Raw genomic sequence first — 20,002 nt, 5'->3', positions numbered from 1 at the left:
AATTCTCAGACTTTGTGATTTATTTCAAGCCATCCAATTTGGCATCTAATGAGTGAGAATGATTGTGACTTTTATATATAAAAGATAAATGGTCTCTTTGTAGACAATCCCACTTAGAAAAAGTTTCTAAAAACTGATTATGTTTTAATAGAAGAAAAAAGTTTGTATAAGGTAGTAACTTGTAAAAATAAGGTTGCATTACTTTAAATTTTTAATTAGAAGGTGTAGATTTGACACTATTTTAAAAGACATGTTAGATTTTGATATTGGGAAAGCTTTTTATGTTTCTCCTACAACATAGAAGTTCTATCCTTCTTCTTATCCAACCGTCCCTTTTTGCCCCAATCATAATGTCACGTCTCTACACTATTTTATTTTTAATTTTTTTTTCTACAAACTGTTTTGACACCAAATTTTGGACGTCTATTCCTCTATTAAACTCGCACTAACGAAAATTATATATAAAAAATTATCAATCGAATAAAATGTCCAAAATACCTTTCAAAATTTCAAGGGTTTTTTTGGTCATTATTTTTTATCAAAAAATTATTGTTAACATTTTTTATAAGTGCGCCCCAATGAGAAGATAGCACGTACCAAATTTCTTATTAAGAAAAATTGTATTAAAAAAATTAAAAATAAAATACTTTGAGACGTCGGATCTAAGACCAAACGGTGAGTAGCTCTCTTGATAAAAAATAGATGGCTGGATGGTAGGAGGAGGATAGAACTTCTATCTTGTAGGGGAAACATAAAAGGCTTTCCCTTTGATATTATCTTAAAAGATATATTTACATTAGCTATAATGAGCATGTCAGAAAATTGCAAGCTTCTATAAGGTTATGCTTTATATAAACCATACCCTTTATTGAACATTGTTGATTTGATTCTATAATCCTTTAGTCACAATTATATATTTTTATCAATAACGTTTTTTAAAAGTTAATCATATTATCAAATTGATAATTGTGAAAAACTTCTATTCACAATAATAAATATAAATTGTAATTATTCATAGTTAAAAAATATATATAGGAAACCTTGTAAGTAATGAGTTTTAAACAAATTTCATTTGTACATCTAAAAAATAATTATTACAAATAGGAAATGCATATAACAAGACCCCTTAATCTTAGTATAAGGAGAACACAATCATTAAACATATACAAAATCATGTGGTTGGAGATGTGTAAAGTCCAAAATAAAATTTTTCAAATATTGTGACATTTCAATAAGTCAGATTTCACATTGAATAGATAAGAATGATCGTGACTTTGTTCCAAAATTGAATTGTTTCATAGTTATATAATCCCAAATAAATATTATCAAACATATTACTAATATTTTATGGTGTGTTTGGGTAGACTACCAGACACTTTTAGTTCTAGGTTTTTTAACACCCCAGGTCGGATTTATTTCACAGCATCTACTAGCTGACCCTAAATAATTAGAAAAAGGCTTTAATGATGATGATATCCTTGTCTTCTCCGAAATTCCCCTCATTTAAAAGCAATGCAAATAAGCTCCTATATCAATTTAACCTCAATAGAAAGTACCAGTTTTGCTTTAAATCACATACAATGCTAGTGAATAATACCTTTACACGAATGATAAAACACACCCTTCCATATGCATTGTCAATTCTCTCTTAATTTTCCTTGTTCAGATTTACAACTATTTTTAGTTAAGCAGCACGTTTCTTTTCAAATTCAAATAGCTAATTTTGCTTAATATTGCATTCCTTTCATTTCAAATTCAAAACGCTAATTTTGCTTAATATTGCAATCTTTTGATTATCGGTAAAGCATTTTATCATGACAATAACGATAATGGGGTAGATTGATTTTACTGAAATAAAACGTTATTATCAAAGTGAAATTTGTCATGATAAATTACAGATAAAATAAATTTATTAGTGATAATCATCACAAAACCTACCTATTTCACTCCCCTCTGAGTAGGGGTGGCGATGGACCTGAACCTGACGGGTAGACCTGATCCTGTTTCGGGTATAAGTCAAAAAATTGGACCCGACGGTGGGGTCTAGTCGGGTCCAGATCCGGGTCTTACATTATAGTTTTGGGTCCAAGTCCGGAGAGACCCGACCTGGCCCCACCCTTTGCCACCCCTACCTTCAAGTTTTATTCACTAGCAATAAGGAGTTTCACCTCCATCCTAAGTGAAGGAAAGTGCTATCTGATGAATTCAATGGCGCGATTGGGTAGATTACTAAATTATTGTGTGGGAGATTCATCAAAATACACATAACGTTTCAATTGTCTAACATTTTATCCATTTTCTACGATTTCAAGTCAAAATCATGTCTATGTTTTGATGGGCATTTTGAAAGTGAATCAAAACAAATGGGTAGAATGTTGATAATTAATATATTAGGTATATTTTCCTAAATTTTCTTCATTTATTTTATTTTATTATTGAACACACTAGGTGGGGAGTGTTTCTTAACGCGTTCGTCTTTGTCCAATTTTTATCCCACTTATTGTAGAAAATGCTACAAATAAGCAACTAAATATGTTAAAGCTCATCGCTAAAAATACTTGTTTTGCTTTGAATCACCTTTAATGCTTGGATAGTTGGCACAAACACGCCTTATGAGACGAGTCATCATTAGAAGTTCAGAACCATTAATACTTCCTGTAAAAGGTTACAACTGCTCACTGGTAGAAGATTTTAATAGGTGACATCAGAAATCAGTCTCTGAGAGACAGATGACATCAGAATCATTGACATCTAAGAGAGGGAGGCGCTGGTGGAGAGAGATCTTATCAGTATGGGGCACCTAAGAAATGGTATATGATGGATCAACAAACTAGTCGAGTCTAAAGAATCTATTACTGTAAATGTTTTAATCCATTTTAACCAGTTAAATAACAATGCAGTTTCATACTTTGATGATAAAACCCATGGATAACTCATATATGTTGCTTTCTTATATAATACATATCAATAGAAGAGTTACGTATCCAGTGAACATGAGATGAAAATGAATTAGTCACCCTAAATTAGAATGCAATTCCTCCCAATGCTATAGAAGTATGTCAAGTGAAAATGGCATTCACAATGAATCAAGATTCAAAGAGGAGAAGAACTCTTTGGAACTTGATTCATTGTCAATGCCATTTTTGTACTCAACATATTAAAGTAGCTTAGCCATAAAAAGAAATGATCCAAGGCAATTTTCTTAAAGAAACAAGAAACAAAAGATCAGGAGGCAAATCAAACAAAAAATTGCATTAACAATACCACAAACGAGGTTCTATGCCGATTCAAACAGATTAAGAAAGAAAAGGAATTAGGGCAAAAAAATTAGATTCACCCTGTTGGCTTAATAAATGAGGCAAAAGAGCACAAAAAATCAAGGTTTTAGTCACAGGCTCCCAGCTTCACCTTTCCAAATAATATATAGAAAAGAGGTTGCAACACCAGTTGTATTATCAATATAAAGTACACAGTTTCAATAGCATAGACAATGGGATGCCCTTGATTGAAGACACAAAGAGTTATTCCCATGATTTGAAGAAAAAAAAAAAAGATGATTGGACCTTATTCCTATTCTATAGTCTATATTGTGAGGTTCAAATGCCATTTTTTTTTATTGTGGCATTGATTTCAGACAAGTATTTTTTGACCTCTTACCGCATTATCAGTAATAATTTCAAGTAATACCAATTAAAAAGGAAATCGGAAAGTGGAAATGTACAAGCAAAGTTGATAAATTCTTCATAGCTTGGATTAGATGATCAGCTACACACTCAACATTTAGCTAAGAACTTTGTCGGCAGAAAAATAATGTAAGAGATTTACCTAAGATAGAGTGTTATGCATCAAAGTCTGATATATGAGCGCAACACAATTTGCAAAAGTGTTGAAATTTTGTATATGGGCTAGTACATGCACTAGTCACATAAGGTAATCATCCAAGATATGAAACCCAGAACCAAGAAAGAAGTGACATTCCATTGAGCCTATGCATGTACAAAAAAGTAAACTTTCAACAAACATGTGACACATGACAGCACCAGTAATAAATGATGAAGACACAATATAACAAGAATTTAAGCAACAAATGGTGTATATTTAGCTTTCCATCTACGACATACATGTAAAAGACCGACAGATTTATAGAATAGGCATAAGTTCTAATTTATGCTTTATATTGATAGGATCTATTATTGACTACCAAATGTGTAGTGTATGTACATGCTTGTATGTATTCATATTTCCAAAAAAAAAAAGAGTGTGTTCACAGACAAACATCTATACCTGTATTTGCCATTTGACTAAATGGGCATATATGCTTGTGTGTGGATTCATATAAGAAGGTATGTACCCATTTATATGTTTTACCACGAGTGACATAATGTAAATGAATGTTTGTCTATTAACACGACCACATGAACAAATTAATCTGTGTGCCCATAATTATGTATGGATGTGTATCTAATACTGCAATTTCTGCTTTATGAAGAATTTAGTTATAACCACATACAATTAAGAATAAGATACATCCCATCCACAATCGCTCACTCAATGATCTTCAAAAGATCATATACCAAAATGTAATACATGCTTGTGATCAACTCCATGATCGTTGAAACTTCATATGCATTAATAACAATTAAAATTCCTTAATTTAGGACATGTGTGCCCATTTGACATAACATAATTCATAATAGAATCCTGCACTTGACCACCAGAAGGCAATGACTTTGAAAATGGCTTGGAGCGATTTCCTGTTCACACAAAACGATAAGATTTTCTTCAAAATGTGTCGATGTTGGCCAAACAGGGGGTACATTGACCACTATTGGCCAAACGGATGGGGGTGGATAGGCTTGGAGAGGGTGGAGAGAGAGAGAGATCGAGATTATCAGCATGTGTCCCCTAGGAAATGGTATCTGATGGGTCAACAAACTACTTGAGCCTACGTAAACTACTACTGTGGATGTTTTAATCCATATTACCCAGTTAAATCGTAATGCAATTTTATACTTTGATGATAAAACTCCGGGATAACTCATATCTGTTGCTTTCTTCTATAAGACATATCAATGGAAGAGTTACGTATCTTGTGAACTTGATATGAAAATGAATTAGTCACCCTCAATTATAAAGCAATTCCTCCAAAGCTGTAGAAGTATTTCAAGTGAAAATGGCATTTACAATGAATCAAGATTCAAAGAAGAGAAGAACTCTTTGAAACTTGATTCATTGTTAATGCCATTTGTATTCAATATATTTAAGTAGCTTAGCCATAAAAAGAAATGATCCCAAACAATTTTCTTAAAGAAACAAGAAACAAAAGATTGGGAGGAAAATCAAACAAAAAATTGCATTAACATTACTGCAAACGAGATTCTATGCCGATTCAAACAGATTAAGAAAGAGAAGGAATTAGGCCAGGAAAATTAGACTCACCCTCTTGGCTTAATAAATGAGGCGAAAGAGCAGCAAAAAGCAAGGTTTTAGTCCCAGGCTCCCAGCTTCACCTGTCCAAATGATATATAGAAAAGATGCTGCAACACCAGTTTTATTATCAGCATAAAGTAATAAAAAGTTACTTCACAATTTCAATAGTATAGACCAAGGGATACGCTTGATTGAAGATAGGAAGAGTTACTTCCACGATTTGAAGAATAAAAAAAAAGATGATTGGACCTTATTCTTGTTTTATAGTCTAAATAGCGTGGTTCAAATTCCAGTTTTTTTATTTGTGGCAATAATCTCAGACAAGTATTTTTTGACTTCTTACCACATTATTAGTAAGAATTCTAAGCAATACCAATTAAAAAGAAAATTCGAAAGCAGAAATATGCAAGCCAAGCCGATACATGCTTCATAGCTTGGATTAGATGATCAGTGGCACCACATTCCAACATTTAGCTAAGAACTTTGTTGGTATAAAAATAATGTAAGAGATTTACCCAAGATAGAGTGTTATGCATCAAAGTCTAATATATGAGCACAACACAATTTGTGAAAGTGCTGAACTTTAATATATGGGTGAGTACATACACCAGTTATATGAAGTAAATCATCCAAGATATGAAATCCAGAACCAAAAAAGAAGTGACATCTCAACGAGGCCACACATGAACAAAAAAGTAAACTTTCAACAAACATATGACATAGGACCAGTGTTCACAAAATCGGCCGATCTAACCACTGACCGCCCGGTTCCGGTTTTGGGTGGTTTTGATAATCAGCTGAGTTTCTAAAGTTTAAATAGAATGCTACTTCACATTTATATTAAATGTTTTAGAGTGGCGTATTGGTTAGCGCTGGTGACTATATGCGCTACGAATCGCGGTTCGAACCTCGCCATCAACAGTGTTCTTTTTAAACATTGGTGTGGTTCATTTTAACAATTATAATAAACCACAATTATTCTAATAATTAATTTCTTTTTAAACATTGGTGTGGTTCGTTTTAACAATTATAATGAACCACAATTATTCTAAGAATTCATTACATTGGTGAGTTAAAAAAATTTACTTACCCACAGGAATCGAACTTCAAAGTTCTTGTAAAGAAATAATTTGTTATTAAACCCACTAACCGCACCATATACTATTTAGTTGCCTATTAGATCTATTAACCAATATGTCATTTACTACGTATTTACAAGAAAGGCCTATATTGTATATAATTTAATTTTTTTCATTTTCTTTTAAGAGAGTTTGTCAAGTCGATTTTTTAACACTATTTTAATATTATGTACATTATGGTAAAGATTAAAAAAAATGTGGTAATTGATACTCACTTTTATAATATCCCATCTTGTTTAGAAAATTTTAAAAATACCCCTAGGCACAAATCGATTCGTTAAAATCTATTTTTTTCCATAATTTTCAACTTCATTTGAGTGTGTTTTGTTTTAATCACATTCTTTATATGTTTTTCATATTTTAGTAGATTTTTTTTTGTATATTTTTCATTTTTTTTAACGCTTTTTTTATCGTTCGGGACTTGCCCGGTTAGAGCGGTTGAATTGGCCGGTTTATTGGTTAGACTGGTTAAACTGCTTCTGGGTCCATGTCCAGTTAACCGTTTCGGTTCGATTTTGTGAACACTGCATAGGACAACACTAGTTATAAATGATAAGGACACAATATAACAGAATTGAAGCAACAAATGGCGTATATTTAACTTTCCATCTATAACATACATGCAAAAGAACAACAGATTTACAGAATACGCATAAGTTCTAATTTATGCTTAATATTGACACGATCTATTATTGACCATCAAATGTATAATATATGTACATGTTTGTATGCACTCATATTTCCAAAAAAAAAGTGTGCTCACAAACAAACATCTATACATGTATTTACCACATGACTAAATACGCATATGCGCTTGTGAGTGGATTCACACAACGCAAATATGTACCCATGTATATGTTTTACCACAAGTGGCATAATGTAAATGAATATTTGTCTGTTAACACGACCACATGAACTAATTAATCTATGTGTGTTCACAATTATGTATGGATGTGTATCTGATGCTTCGATTTATGCTTTATGAAGAATTTACTTATAGCCACACACAAATAGGAATAGGATACATCCGCTCCACAATCAATCATTCAATAATCTTGAAAAGATTATATACCAAAATGTAATCATGCTTGTGATCAACTCCATGACAGTTCAAATTGCATATACATTAATAGTAATTAAAATTCCTTAATTTAGGACATACACACCCGTTTGAATGAACAAAATTCATAACGTAATCTTGCACCTGACCACCAGAAGGCAACAACTTTGAAAATGCCTTGGAGCGATTCCCTGCTCACACAAAACAATGGGATTTCTTTCAAATGTGTCGATGTTGGCAGAACACGAGGCACATTGACCACTATTGGTCAAACAGGGGGGGCTGGGGGTGGAGAGAGAGAGAGATCTTACCACCATGTGACCCCTAAAAAATGGTATCTGATGGATCGACAAACTACTCGAGTCTATGGAACCTACTACTGTGAATGTTTAAATCTATCTTACCCAGTTTAATCGCAATACAGTCTCGTACCCTGATGATAAAACTCATGGATAACTCATAGATGTTGCTTTCTTACATAATACATATCAATGGAAGAGTTATGTATCATGTGAACATGTGATGAAAATGAATTAGTCACCCTTAATTAGAAGGCAATTCCTCCCACTATTATAGAAGTATGTCAAGTGAACATGGCATTCACAATGAATCAAGATTAAAAGAGGAGAACTCTTTGGAATTTGATTCATTGTCAATGCCATTTGTACTCAACATATTTAAGTAGCTTAGCCATAAAAAGAAATGATTCAAGTCAATTTTCTTAAAGAAACAGGAAACAAAAGATCAGGAGGCAAATCAAATAAAAAATTGCATTAACAATACTGAAAACGAGATTCTATGCCGATTCAAACAGATTAAGAAAGAGAATGAATTAGGGCAGGAAAATTAGACTCACCCTCTTGGCTTAATAAATGAGGCGAAAGAGCAGCAAAAAGCAAGGTTTTAGTCCCAGGCTCCCAGCTTCACCTGTCCAAATGATATAATAGAAAAGTGGCTGTAACACCAGTTGTATTATCAACATAAAGTAATAAACAGTTAGTTCACAGTTTCAATAGTATTGACCAAGGGATGCCTTTGATTGAAAACATGAAGAGTTATTCTCATGATTTGAAGAACAAAAAAAAAAAAGATGACTAGACCTTATTCCTGTTCTATAGTTTAAATTGTGCGGTTCAAATACCATTTTTTTTGTTGTGGCAATAATCTCAGACAAGTATTTTTTGACCTCTTACCACATTATCAGTAAGAATTCCAAGTAATATCAATTACAAAGGAAATTGGAAAGCAGAATGTGCAAGCTAAGCTGATAAATGCTTCACAGCCTGGATTAGATGATCAATGGCTCCACACTCCAACATTTGGCTAAAAACTTTGATGGCATAAGAATAATGTAAGAGATTTACCTAAGATAGAGTGTTATGCATCAAAGTCTAATATATGAGCGCAACACAATTTGTGAAAGTGCTGAACTTTTGTATATGGATCAGTTCATGCAATAGTTATATGCGATAAATCATCCAAGATATGAAACCCAGAACCAAAAGAGAAGTGACATTCCATCGACGCCATGCATGAACAAAAAAGTAAACTTTCAACAAATATGTGACATAAGACAACACTAGATATAAATGATAAAGATACAATATAACAAAATTGAAGCAACAAATGGCATATATTTAGCTTTTCATCTATGACATACATGTAAAAGAACAACATATTTACAGAATAGTCATAAGTTATAATTTATGCCTTATATTGACACGATCTATTATTGACTACCAAATGCATGGTGTATGTACATGCTTGTATGCACTCATATTTCAAAAAAAGAAGAAAAAAGAGTGTGTTCACAAACAAACATCTATACATGTATTTGTGACATGCCTAAATGTGCATATGCGGTTGTGTGTTGATTCACACAACGCAAGTATGTACCCATGTATTCATTTTACCACCAGTGGCATAATGGAAGTGAATGTTTGTCTGTTAAGATGACCACATGAACAAATTAATCTATGTGTGTCCACAATTATGTATGGATGTATATCTGACACTGCAATTTCTGCTTTATGAAGAATTTAGTTATAACCACACACAAATAGGAATAGGATACATCCCATCCACAATCAATAACTCCTTGATCTTTAAAAGAGCTTATACCAAAATGCAATACATGCTTGTGATCAACTCTATGATTACTAAAACTGCATATACATCAATAGAAATTAAAATTCCTTAATTTAGGACATGTATGCCCGTTTGAAGGAACATAATTCATAACGGAATCATACACCTGACCACCAGAAGGCAATGGCTTGGAGCAATTTCTTGCTCGCACAAAACTGTGGAATTTCCTTTAAAATATATCGATGTGGGCTAAACGGGACCACTATCGGATAATCAGATATATCGACTCATCCAAATGTGTCATTAATTTTGAAGCATTAATAGTAAATGCATTATTAATCTTGAATCTGAAGCAGTTCAAATGAAAAGAGCAGGTTCAACTATTTGTCGAAATATTTCGGCATTAGCCAAATGGGGGATGTAGCCCCACATTGAAACTTGTCAGATAAGAAGACATCTTTCGTAAATATGCATCTTGTTTAAATGTAGCATTAATATTAAAGCTTTAGCAGCAAATGCAAAACACGTGTGATTAAGAATCACTGGATTAGACCAAATATTGTAGCTTATTAGCCAAGTGTTTGCAAGTTGAAGTCAGAGGATGTGTTAAGATCCCGCAATATCCTAACCACATAGCACAAGGGGCCCAATGCCGAAATTATCTCACTATTCCTATACTTCAAATAACATTAATCGAAAGTGCATTAACAACATAACACTGAAGAGACAATATAGAATGACATCCATAGTGGGTAAATGAAAATACTCAATATTACTCGCAAGTGGAAGACAAGTAAATGACAACAAGAGACAGAGCCATTATGAGCGAACATCGAATATTCTAGTGATAACCATGCTCGTTTTTTCATGCATTTTCAGTATGTATTCGTGTAACCACATGCATTTTCTATTACAACATATGTAACACTTATATAGAAACACATGCATTTTCTATTACAACATATGTCGCACTTATATAGAAACACATGCATATTTTATTACAACATTTGTAGCACTTATATAGAAACACATGCATTTTCTATTACATCTTGACCAAGCTCAAAATTCTAAAGAATTTTCTCGAACATTGCGACAAACCCAAGCTATCAGATTTCACATCTAATGATTGTAAATAATTGTGACCTCCCATGTACTAAAGATAAAATAGTATCATTGTATACAATATCAAAATATTAACTTTCAAAATCTCAAATAGAGGCAATTTGAAAGTAAAATAAAATTAACAATAGGCTTGATAATACTTTCAAGGAGCTTTATAATGGGAAAGGTTTCTGTGCTTCTCCTACAACATAGAAAATCTATGTTTACCTTACCATCCAGTTGTTCAATTTTGATCAAGTGAGTCACTCATCATTTGATCTTAGATCCGACGCCTCAAAGTATTTTATTTTTAATTTTTTTATACAAATTGCATGAATATGAAATTTGGTATGTGCTATCTTCTCATTAGGGCGCACCTATAAAAAAGTATTAAAAATAATTTTTTGCCAAAATATAATGACCAAAATACCCCTTTAATATTTCAGGGGTATTTTGGTTATTTTATTTTATTGGAAACATTTTTTTATATTTTTACATGTGCGAGTTTAATAAAGGATTGGACGCTCAAACTTTGGTTTTAAAATAGTTTATATAAAAAACATAAAAAATAAAAAATAAAATGGTGTAGAGACGTGACATTGTGATTGATACAATCTTAGCCCTCCATTCAGAATGGACGGTTGGATAAGGAGAAGTACATAACTTTAGGGAAAATTGCATAAAACGCTGAACGGGCACTCCAGTAATATAACCACCAGACCGAAGATTTAAAACATTGGACCACCATACTCCAGTAAGACATCTCCTGTACCGCCAATGTGAAGTGCCAAATTGCTTCAATAAGTGTCGAACCGCACCTTTGAAATGCCGGACTTGCCACAACAGTAAGATATCCGCCGGATCGCCCCTCTGTAAGTGTCAGATTGATTTAAGGGAGTGTTAGACCGAAGCTTTAAAACGTTGGACCGCTGTACTTCAGTAAGATATCGCCGAACCACCACTGTGAAGTGCCGAATTGTTCCACAATAATGCCAAAATGATGCTTTGACTTGCCAAACTGTCTTTCTACTAGAGATAATTCTGTTGGATCGCCCCTGTGAAGCGTCGGAGCGCCCTGATACTAGTGACAGATTTGCCGGACCGCGATACTTAATCCGGCGTAGTTATATGGTCCCTTTTCAACATGAGAGAAACTAGATTTGCATACTAAGTTTCGTTTTGATTGGCTTGAAACTTGTTGGAACGCGACGAAACTTTATGGGTGTCCTTAAGGCATAAAAAAATACCCTCTCATACAATTTGAGGCCGATCCGACACTTTTTCCAATATTACCCAATAGGTTTATTCTTATAGTGCTCCCGTGGTTTGACAGTGTTTTTTGCACTGGTAAGACCAGTCGTGACTAGCTCTCTCCTTATGTGTCCCAGGGATATAAGTATGTCAAAAATGTAGTATAACAACCACATGTTAGCCTCTAGGTTGTATAGGATCGCCACCTTCATGTTTTTAGATATTGTTTCCACACGTAGAACCTTGTAACCGATTTCCACCACAGGAGGGGCGGGGGGGGCTACAGACGAAGACCATAATCCTAAGTCATAGAACCTTGCAGCATTCAAACCCTAGACCTTGACCCCATAGAACCCAGTTTTAAGACCCCTACTCTAGCTGATTCCAGAGATAAAAATGAATCACTTTAAGTCATCGAAATCCCTAGATGTAAATTCTTAAGCGTCCCTCTCTACTTCATGGTGCAATCAATCATTCAATTAAAGGTAACTTGTAAGCGTCGATCCTTGTGATGCGTTGACAAATATAGTTGTGTTGACTCAATAAATGAGATAAGCTCGAGTGCGTTGAAGCAGTTCTAATTTGATAGGTTTTTTTGGTAGTTGCCCAAATTTCTTCCTCAACCAAGTATATTTAAGACACTAAGCTTATCACCTTTAAGGAAATCTCCCAAATACTCCATGATGAAAGCCCTGTAGTCTTTAGGTCTGATGCCGTTACATGCTTTCAGGTCACAGGTATCCTTAATATATGCCACACAACGTACATGGTTGGAGTCAACTTACCAATAGTTAAATGTGCGGTATTTGTCACCTTGCATCATTTCCCTATAATGGCCGTTAATAGACTGCAATTGATATGGGATACCTCAATGTCTATCAAGGAGCTCACTTTTGTCTTTTCAATCAAAGCTACCTGTCGTGGATCTAACTCTTATTTTCTTAGGGTCTTAGTTGATTCATTAATAAAAAAAAAAAAATTCTTCTGAAATGAAGTTCAATAAGAATGACATTGATTATTAACAATATAAGAATTACTTAATTAATATAAATCATGAACTAAAGTAAATAAACTATCGTACCTTTTCCTTGTGATCGGGAGAAGTGAATGGGTCTCTTGCTCCTCTTAACTATTTTGGGTCTTGCATCGCTAAATCTATTTATATTATCAGAGTTTTACATATACACATCACATCAATTTTAAGAGAATATGTACATATGAATTGGCAAAAAATAACCACAAGTGGATGCTCCAACCAAAACATAAAAAGAATAATATATGTACTAATAAAAAAGAGAATAATAAAAGAAACAAACATAAGTATATGTGTCCCAAAAGCACAAAATAAACATTAGTGGAACAAACACTAAAAACAAACACCATTAATATTTGTACTAACAAAATCTCCTATAAGTGGGTACTACAAATTAAAAAGACAAAATAAAGAATATAAGTACAAGTATATGCCTTCAAGTGGGTACTTTACATGTTGCCTTGTTATGACCACTTCCGTTGCACATACTACAATGAATATGTCGTACTGGTACTTCTTGCGACTCGATGCACTTCTTTTAGGTCCCCCACGGGGGCACCTTGAGTGAGTTGGAAGCACTCTTAATCCCTCTAGAGGAAGCTGCGTAAACTACGTCCAGACAAGTCGATCAAGGTAACTTGCATGATAGCTACAGAATATGTTTCACGAAATTTTACAACTGTGAAATATTCTTCATAATAGTCAACGAGATCCCTATCCATTCCTTGAAGGGCTTTACAAGCATGCTTACAAGACAAACCCATTATTTTCCAACCCTGGCATTTACATTCTAGTGCAATAATATTTGCCTTATAATTCATGTGGTCACCCGTTGCTTCATACTTCGTGCTTCTAGAATTGGCATATCACGTGCTTATGTAATCCTATTGTTATATGACTCAGCCATATTGGTTGGTACTTGGTCATATCGATTACCCTTGAACTGTGATGTGACCCAACGGTTTGGTGATGCTTCCATGAACCACTTGAATGATCTAATTTCTATCATCTTATCAAAATACTCTTGCTGCTTATATGCTCTGATAAAGCCACATACAACTGCCTTCTTAACATCATTAAGTATGTGTTTTCGTTTTGAAATTCTCCGCTAAATAACGCTCACAGAAGGTATGATGGGCATTCTAAAAAACTTGACAGACAGTATCAACTAAACCAGGGTATCTATCTGACAAAAAAGTAATTTCACGATCCATCCCAATAATAATATTTAAAGATTCCATAAACCATAATCAGTTATCGGTACTTTCGACATCCACAATTGCCAATGCAATGAGAAACATTTGTCCTTTCCCATCGAGTGAGTTGGCAGTAAGTAGAGTCCCAAGGTATCGTGCCTTCAGTGATCTCCTATCGAGAAATAGAAGTGGATGACATCAATTTTTGAAGCCATGTATTGACCCATAAAAGCTTAAAAACAATCGACGAAATCTACCACCTAGCCATACTTGTCCTGTCGCATAACTACCAAGATTCGTCTCCATCACACAATTTACATATGCTGGTCTAGTTTTTTTCCTCACCAAGCTTTCAAATAGGGTAATTCTAACCCATAATCTCGAGACAAATCGCTCATGATTTCTTTAGCCTTGCAATGCGCAGTGTCACAATTTATCCTTGAATAAGGATGCAACAAATTTATGTGACGCTCTTTTCTGTATATCGTTGCTTGCCCCAATATTGCATGAGTGATCTCTTTTCCATGTTTTGATTCTAAAAACCTTCATCCCGCCAAGCTTCGCAGCATATATCTCCTATTTGCATCCATCACTCTTACATTTTTCCCTTATGCGATACCTCTCACTTTTAACAAGACGGTATGTGAAGTGATTTGCTATAACAAACTTGTTAAGGGCTTCTCGAAAATCTTCTAAAGATTCAAACTGCTGCCCTATCCCAGAAAGTGCATCCTCCCATATGCTAAGCAACCTTGGTGTGTTGTTTTGTTCGGAGTCAAATACCAAAACATTCGAGGATTGTGGCGGTCGGACCTCTTCGGCTGCTATAGTATTATGTGAAGTACTTCCACCCTTATGTTCACTCCCATCAAATACATAAATGAACACTTGATTCTCGCCTTCATGGGCATTCAACATCCTAATAATATCATGTTCACAATAAAATTTTTATTTCTCAAGACAAAATACTTCAAAGATATCAAGTGGATGTCAAGTGAGTACCGCTTTGCTACGTATTTTCACATGTCATCTAACTTAGTTCTATTGTCAATCATAAATGTACATGCATCACTACCAATATAATCTAAAGTCCCATTGACACTTAATCGGAGTTCTCCACAAAAAGTACAATAAATCAATCTGTTATCACCCATTTTCTTTTGTCCTTTACAAGATTTGTAATAATTTACACTTCATATATTGCATTACAATATCTTAATACTAGTTTTGAGCTTGTGGAAGTTTGGCAGGCTGCTAGATTTTCTTTGAAAGAGCTACAATTAAATTTTAATAAGAGGTAGGCATATTGTTGGGGGGTATATAACCTACAAAAACAAGAGCTACTACTAAAATTAACAAGAGCTAGGCGCACACACACACACACACACACACACACACACACACACACACACACACACACACACACACACACACATATATATATATATATATATATATATAATGAAAAACTAAATTTGAACAAGAGAAATAGGATGGATCATTCATATCCAAAATTTATAGCACAACAAATCCAAAAATTACAACCCACCAATAACATTCAAGCCCTAAAATTACAATAGAGAAAAAAAGTTTTAATAAAGATGATAATCAAAATGATAACCGAAACGATAAACGATAAAAAATAGAGAGGATGCCACATTCAAGCAATCTAAAATAAATTTACAATAGGGAATAAAAATTTACAACTACCAATAACATCCAAGCCCTAAAAGATACCGCATTCAAACCAACATCTGTTCTTTTAAATAGTTTTAACAGAGTGGATAATCGAGAGTGAGAAACAGATGCACATAGATTCAATTCTCCTCTCCGATTTAAATCTAACATGCACGAAGAATCTATCTAGCCACGAGAGGAATGTGACAACAATAATAATTTGCCTAAATAAAATCCAAAAAAGTAAAATTTCGTGTGGGATCGAAGAGAAAACAAATGGAAATGTAAACATTATTGAAAAAGAGAATATGGGAATGATTTGGGGCAAAGAATATAACAACAATTTATTTTTATTTTTATAAAAAATAAATAAAATATTCTTTCATACTTTTGATGAGGCTGATTTGGGGCTAAGAGATCGAGCTCGAGCTTTGGGAGCTTGGGCTGGGGCTGAGAAATCGATAGCCCGAGATGAGTCACAGAGTCAGTGAGAGATCGGGCAGTGGGTCCTTCGTAGAGAGAGAGCGAGAGATAGGATGAGAGCTCGGGCCTTGGATTTGGGTAGAGAGATCGAGAGAGGGTACATTCTCGGGCTACGATATCCTTCGTAGAGAGAGAGGGAAAATCTCAAGCCTGCTTCGGGAGAGAGAGCGAGAGAGAGGGAGCTCGGGCTTGGTTTGGGGGAGAGAGATCGAGAGAGAGGGAGCTCAAGCCTGGTTTGGGGGAGAGCAAGAGAGAGGGAGCCCAGGCCGATGTGGACAGAGAGAGAGCGAGAGATAGGCAGACATAGTGGGTCTTCAGTAGAAAGAGGTGATGATAAATAATGGATTAGGTCAACATGTGGGGTAAAAGAGGGGTATTTAGTTTTTGTTTTTTTTGAGTTTGGGGGTTATTTGCTAGGAAACATGGTTTCAGGGAAAAAGTTGCTAAAAAAAAGTTAAGTTAGGAATAAATTGCTTAAAAAGTTCATTTTTGAGGGGTTTTATGTCGATTCCCTTATTTTTATGCTTATGTTTTGGGTTTTATACGGTATCCCTGAGTTTTATGTTGTACGGAAGCATAGAAAACTTGCCCTATAATAAAGATTTCTTTGTGGGCCATTAATATGAATTCTCTTCCTTAAGAGAGAGAGAGAGAGAGCGCGATATTTATGCTACATACCATCGAATGATATCGACAACATGTTCCAAGATCAACAATCCAAAAACAAATTCATAGCCATCACCAAAAAGAGGCACCAAAAAAAATAAAAAGGAAAAGCCATGTAAGATAAAAGAAAAAAAAAAAAACAAAACCTGAAACAACCCTCTAAATTCATCGATTACAAAGAGAAGGGAACACAGCCAGCTTAACATTCACAATCTCCACAATCCGAGTGTCTGTAGTAATCGTCGCAAAATCCATCATCATCATCACAACTACAAATTATCAGAGTCGTATGAGAACCAGGGCCCGGGTTTTCGAATTATAGATAGTTTAGCAACTATGCATATTAAAATGCATAATATGAAAAGAAGCAAAAGTAAAACAAAAACAACTAGGGGGTTGAAAGGAAGGTGAGGCATCCATGTACCGTGTTTTCTTAGACCCATCTCTCTCTCTCTCTCTCTACCTTATTTTCTCTCTCTAAGAATCACAGCATATGATATGATCTCCTGTGCATGCATAACCACCTTTATATATCAGTTCACAGTTAGATATAAGCTTTTCTTTCCCCTCTCTCTCTAGAAAACTTCCAATTCTCTGTTTTTTTTTTACTCTCTTGTAAACTTGGTTTTTTTGAACGTTAGTTAAAATTCCTTTCTTCTTGCCAGGAGTAAAAACTCTCTTCGGAAAGTTTCTATTTTGAAAGCTTAATCTCAAATCTAGATGTTTAAAAGTCAGACGTAGCTCTAAACAACAACTTCGGACCTTGATCTGAGATTGATATTGCCAAGAAAAATTAACAGAAAGTATCAAACATTAATCTCAAATCTAGATGTTTAAAAGTCGAAGTTTGGAACAAAAACCAACTAAAGGTCTCAAACATTTAAGATATTGAATGTCCAAAATTTATATTTATATAAAAAAAAACAACAAAAAACAGCATTGAACATCCGAAGTTGATGTTTGTAATAAAAAAAGATCCAATGGTTAAGTTAAAAAAGGAAAAAAAGAAAAGAAGTGAACTTTTAATATGAGCAAAAACATTTTAAACTTCACCGTCAAAGTCCGAAGTAGGGACAATTAAGAAAAATTTTAAAAAATCGAAAAAGGAATTATGAGTTCTTAAATAACAATAATTTGCACAAATTTCTCTGTAGAAAACCTTCTATGTTTACAAAGGTTTTGCTTCTCTATTAGAAAACAAGCACGAATACTCATTCTATAATTTACAACCACAAAAAGACCATAAACTACAAAAAATTATGTGTATAGTTTCCACAATTTAAGCTATTTAAATTCATCTAATTTTTCTTTTTATTTTTACATTCACACTTCTTTTTTCCAAAAAAATACCAGATATTCAAAATCTAAAAATTATAAAAAACAACTAAATCACAAAATGTATATAATATTGATTCTTGAAAATCCAAAATGAGAAATTTAATCTTTTTAAAAAAATTGAGAAAAGAAAGGAACGAAGATAAAAGAAGTAAAAATTTAGATAAGTTTTAAATAGAATGAATTATAGGGGTTATGAGCGTGATTTTCTCTAGAAACTTGATGCAGATCATGATTGCTACAAAATTTTGATTTTATTTTTATTAGGGTTAATTATTACAAATAGGATTTTTGTGTTAGTTTGATAAAGTCTATTTTTTTTAGACAAGTGCATTTTTTAGAAGTATAAGTCTTTGTCTTTTTTAGGTTCGTTTTACTTTCTTTTGCATGGTTTATTTTTAGGAAGATTCATCTTCAAATAGGAAAATCCGTGAATTGAAGGAAGCTTATCTATTATTACTATTATTATTGGTGTTATTATTAGAGAAATTTATGTAAATGTCTATTTTATTTTCTGTTATTTTCAAAAGACTTAAAACTATCGATATTATCAAAATGCTTAAAACAGTCCATTTTTTTTCTTCATAACATTTTTTTTTTTTTCAAAAAAAAAGGCCCAATCGCTCATTTTCGATTTTTCAAAAACCGATATGGGCCCAAATTTGGTTTTTGAGAAACCGAATATGAAGGCCTAAATTTTCTATGCGTCACACGCAAAATTTCGACATTCTCTCTTTCTCGTGTTTCATCCTTGATTTTGGTTTTTAACATAGCAGCCTCATGTCTAGTTTTAGTGACCATTTATGCTCAATTTGTACTCTTTCTCTATCTGCTTCCTCCTCAATGATTCTCTCTCTCTCTCTCTCCTTCTTCCGCAGTTAACCTTTTTAGTTTCTAGTGATCATGGGGTCTCTCTCTCAAGAATGTTCAAAACTCAAGTCTCTCTCTAAATTAATTGTTCAAAACCCAAACATGTCTAGTTTCTGCTAGTTATCTCCAAATGATTCAGTTCTAGATCGTAAAAATAATCCTAATTCAAGCTAACTCCCCTATCACATTAACGGCAAAGTTCATATCAGCAAAAAAGCTACCACAGATATCTACGTTCCTCTGCAAAGTTGTCCTAATCGTTTTCTGACAAGGAGAGGGAGAAACCCTAAACCTGCTAGCGTTTCTGGTCATTATGGAGAAATCTAGTTTTTATTTGGTCTGTTTCGTTTTTGGTAAAGAAGAGCCCAATTCTACCAAGTTTTCTTCTAATGGCCTCAACAGGATCCAGTCTAGCCCAGAAAAAACTTCCATGAACCAGTAGAAGTGAGCTTACATGGATTGACATGACACATAACTACTATCGAAACATAAATTGGAGGTAAAGAGAGAATGTCGAAACTTGTGTCCGTTGTGTGAACTGTGAAAAGAGAGAGCATGCCAAAAAACACGTAGAGCATTCAAGGCCTGTTATACGGTTTTTGAAAAATAAAAAATAGGTAATTTGGTCTTTTTTAAAAAAAAATCGTCACGAAGTCCAACAAAAGGGACATAA

At 33.8% G+C, this 20,002-nt stretch overlaps 1 long non-coding RNA gene across 2 annotated transcripts; it reads right to left on the bottom strand.

Moving 5' to 3' along the window:
• Positions 1-4,463: 4,463 nt before the first annotated feature.
• On the bottom strand, positions 4,464-16,823 carry LOC110007209 (uncharacterized). 2 transcript variants are annotated; one of them, XR_016045220.1, is made up of 5 exons: positions 16,364-16,823; positions 8,486-8,556; positions 7,736-7,820; positions 5,440-5,537; positions 4,464-4,754 (listed from the first exon to the last, which is right to left on the bottom strand). It is a non-coding gene; the product is annotated as an uncharacterized LOC110007209 (long non-coding RNA). The 2 variants fall into 2 exon arrangements; XR_002280876.2 differs by lacking the exon at positions 7,736-7,820 and having other exon boundaries at positions 16,364-16,822.
• Between the last annotated feature and the right edge of the window lie 3,179 nt (positions 16,824-20,002).

Source organism: Amborella trichopoda, chromosome 12 (genome assembly GCF_054954075.1).
Source record: "Amborella trichopoda isolate Santa Cruz 75 chromosome 12, AtrichopodaSantaCruz75HAP2 v2.0, whole genome shotgun sequence".
Classification (NCBI taxonomy): Eukaryota; Viridiplantae; Streptophyta; class Magnoliopsida; order Amborellales; family Amborellaceae; genus Amborella; species Amborella trichopoda.
The sequence above is the reverse complement of the archived record's forward strand: the minus strand, read 5'-3'. Positions and strand labels throughout refer to the sequence as shown.